This window comes from Acyrthosiphon pisum, chromosome X (genome assembly GCF_005508785.2).
Source record: "Acyrthosiphon pisum isolate AL4f chromosome X, pea_aphid_22Mar2018_4r6ur, whole genome shotgun sequence".
Classification (NCBI taxonomy): Eukaryota; Metazoa; Arthropoda; class Insecta; order Hemiptera; family Aphididae; genus Acyrthosiphon; species Acyrthosiphon pisum.
Window position 1 is genome coordinate 21,436,149 of NC_042493.1, and position 3,222 is coordinate 21,439,370.

A 3,222-nucleotide genomic window follows, 5' to 3' on the forward strand; every position below is an offset into this window, starting at 1 on the left:
ATATTGTCTACATAAATTTATAATTTTCTATTATTGCCATTTAAATTGTTTCAATTAAAGATAAAAATAAATTTTAAAAAAATTACAATTTATTTAATTTTAATACTATACCATTTTTAAGTATTTTTTTGTATAAACATAATAATATAATACGAAAAGAATATCAAAGATATACAGGTAATTTATATTAAACTACATTGTACAATATTTATTACATAAAAATCCCGAAATTAATAATTAATTCAGGAATTATAAGAAAATGTATAATTATTTACCCATATTACATCATTGAAATGAAAATAATGTAACAAAAGACCAAAAATATTTTTTAACTATGATTAAAACTATTGCTAGCTAACATGGTCACAAAATATTTTTACAGTCGACTCTCAGTAACTCGAATCTTGATAACTTGAACGAATAAAATTCCCTTTCAAATAACAATATTACATTGAGATATTGATAACTCAAAATTTTTAGTAAGTCATATTTATTTTTCTTCTTGAGCTTCGAGTTACTGAGAGTCGACTGTATTTACTTATGTAACGGTAAACTTCTCTATATTTTATGTCTCTAATTAGTAATTTATTAATACACCCATATTTCTATAACTAATTATATTCTAGGGAGTCACGGTATGCCTGGTATTTATTTTCAATATGATATAAATGCACTCAAATTTATCATCACAGAAAATAGAATTACCATGTTTCATTTAATTATTGAAATAGCATCAACTATTGGGGGTTTATTTTTATTGTTTAGTAAGTTTATTGACAAATTACAAATACTATACTATAAACTAATAACTTATTTAACCCAATTAATATTTTTTCCAGATTTTATGAAGATTCTATTAGACAAGTTCACAAAAAAAGTATATGCTTTCTATACAACTGATAACACTGTTAATAGAGAAAAGTCCTTAGATTATAAATAACAAGCTATTATAACATAATACAACTATATAAATTAATTTATATTCAATTTATTATTTTTTTTATCAAAGATATAAAAAAGTATTGCGTGCTGCTCCAGCCAAATTAAAAGACACTACACCCGCATTTTTTCCTTCTCAGAAATGTACAACATAGCAAAACTTGTTTTGCTCGAGATAGATCCACTCTGGCTGTAGTGATAGTTGAGACTCCAAATTGATATACAAAATAGTCTGTGAAATATAGTGTTAATTTTTTTGATATCCCCTAATACAAAAAAAGTTCTTAGTGTTTCAAATCCATTATTTTTGTTTTTCAAACTTGAATAACTTTTTTTTAGTTTCAATATAAAATAAATTAAAACAATATTTCACAGGCAAAGTGGTTTTTATGTGGTAAAAATGTTGTTCATGAGTTATGACTGTAGCATTCTTGTTTCTTTTCAGCGTAAAACATTTTTTGCTATGTTTAACATATGTAAGACGAAGACATCACATACGGGTGTAGCATCCTCTTAAGACAAACTTTTAGGCTGTCAAAAATTCTCTCTTTGTAACATGTATTTATAATAATATACAGAACATTTATTTCATTAAAACAAACTTATTGAGTCTTACATGCAATAACTGAAATAATAAAATACCAAATACGTATTATTATCTATTAAAATAATTATAAAATATTAAATTTAAAATGTTTCTCTTGAATTTATGGGAAAATAATCGAAAATGTAGATAATTAAATGATAAAACTTAATTAGACACTGATAAAAATTTAAAATTTAATTGTTTTTTATTTTTGGTTGATTTTTTTTGTGCTGTCCTTTTTTATTTTTCTTAATATCGCGAGTCTTAATGTATATTAAGTATTTTCTGAAATGCATTTGTATTTTTCGAGCGGCTATCTTGCGTTGTATTTCATGTAATTTTGCGTGCCAAATTCTATCATTTTCCTTTTCCTTTTCGAGTATCACATTATTGTAAAACGGCATTTGACGTGAAATGGATTCCTAAAAAATAAAGCACTAGTTCTAAACCAATCATCAATAATTCACTCTTTGCTAAATTTAGCAAATCTTCTAATTGCAATACTAAACCAATTATATCCGATATCCAAACCGAAGGAATGATAAATTTTTTAATAATTTATCTTATGTTTATAAGTAGGTACTACAGGAAATCTATTTGTTTGCTTCAAACATGTTTATAACAAATATGGAGCTACTGATTATATTTTTCTGATAGTCTAGTATGGCAGTAGGTAGGTTATCAAAGAATTGTTCAACTCCTGACAATGATTATGATTTGTTCTAGAGACTAGGATATTCCGATGATGAGTGTATACTGTGTATAGTAACTACTATAGTCTATAACTAACTGATATAATAATATAGGTACCAGAGAATAATAATTTATTCTGTGTAGGTACTGGTATAATAATTAATAAATAAACATTGTAATATTGCTCAAAATTCTTACATGCAAACTCGGCTAATGGGATTTAAATTAAAAAAGACTGTTAAATTTGAATTCAATAATATATTTATACTATCGAAATTTGAACTTTGAATGATTATAAAAAAATTCTACGTATGTATTTTTAATATTTTTAACACCAAAAACCAAAAATGCATGTTTTTCCCAGCGTTTTCGAAGAAAATTAATGTAAGTAAGCTATTTCAGATGACATCCAACTTACCATAGGTAACCACTGAAGGTTTTATAATATGATGGTAATAATCATTATATATTATAATTAGGGCCCGGATTTATATGCAATAAAAATCTATAAAATATGCCGATTCATATCATCAATATGCAAAAAATATGCAAAATGAATTTTTAATGACATTTTTTAAGTACAAAAGTGTAATAAATTAATTAAAGTATTACTATTTATATTAAATTATTATTATTGGACGAGTACCAGCATGAAGTAATAAATATGGATTTCAAGTTTTCGAATTGAAACAAAAATTGCAAAATAAAATATTTCCGTCTGTTTTAAATATGTTTGGATATTCATTTACGTACCGGGAAGCATTATTTACTTTAGGCATTATTTAAAAATAAAAGTAGCAAGTTAGATTTTTTAAACAAAATATACCGTACACTGTACACTACGCACTATAAAGACCATACAAACTAAACTCTGTGTTACCCAATACGTATTGTACAGTATACTATACTGTTATCTAATTTGGACGTGTTTGGGTAATAATACATTTTCTACTAAAAAATCCAATATTTGTCGTCATTCGTCGGCCGTCGATAACGATGATGTC

General features: G+C 25.1%; 1 protein-coding gene across 1 annotated transcript in view; it reads right to left on the minus strand.

Moving 5' to 3' along the window:
• Positions 1–1,729: 1,729 nt before the first annotated feature.
• The window catches only part of LOC115035120, a 9,517-nt gene continuing 8,024 nt past the window's right edge, over positions 1,730–3,222 (minus strand). The window contains exon 4 of the transcript XR_003840270.1: positions 1,730–1,947. The gene's annotated coding sequence lies outside the window, so the exon portion shown is untranslated. The remainder of the gene's footprint in view (positions 1,948–3,222) is intronic.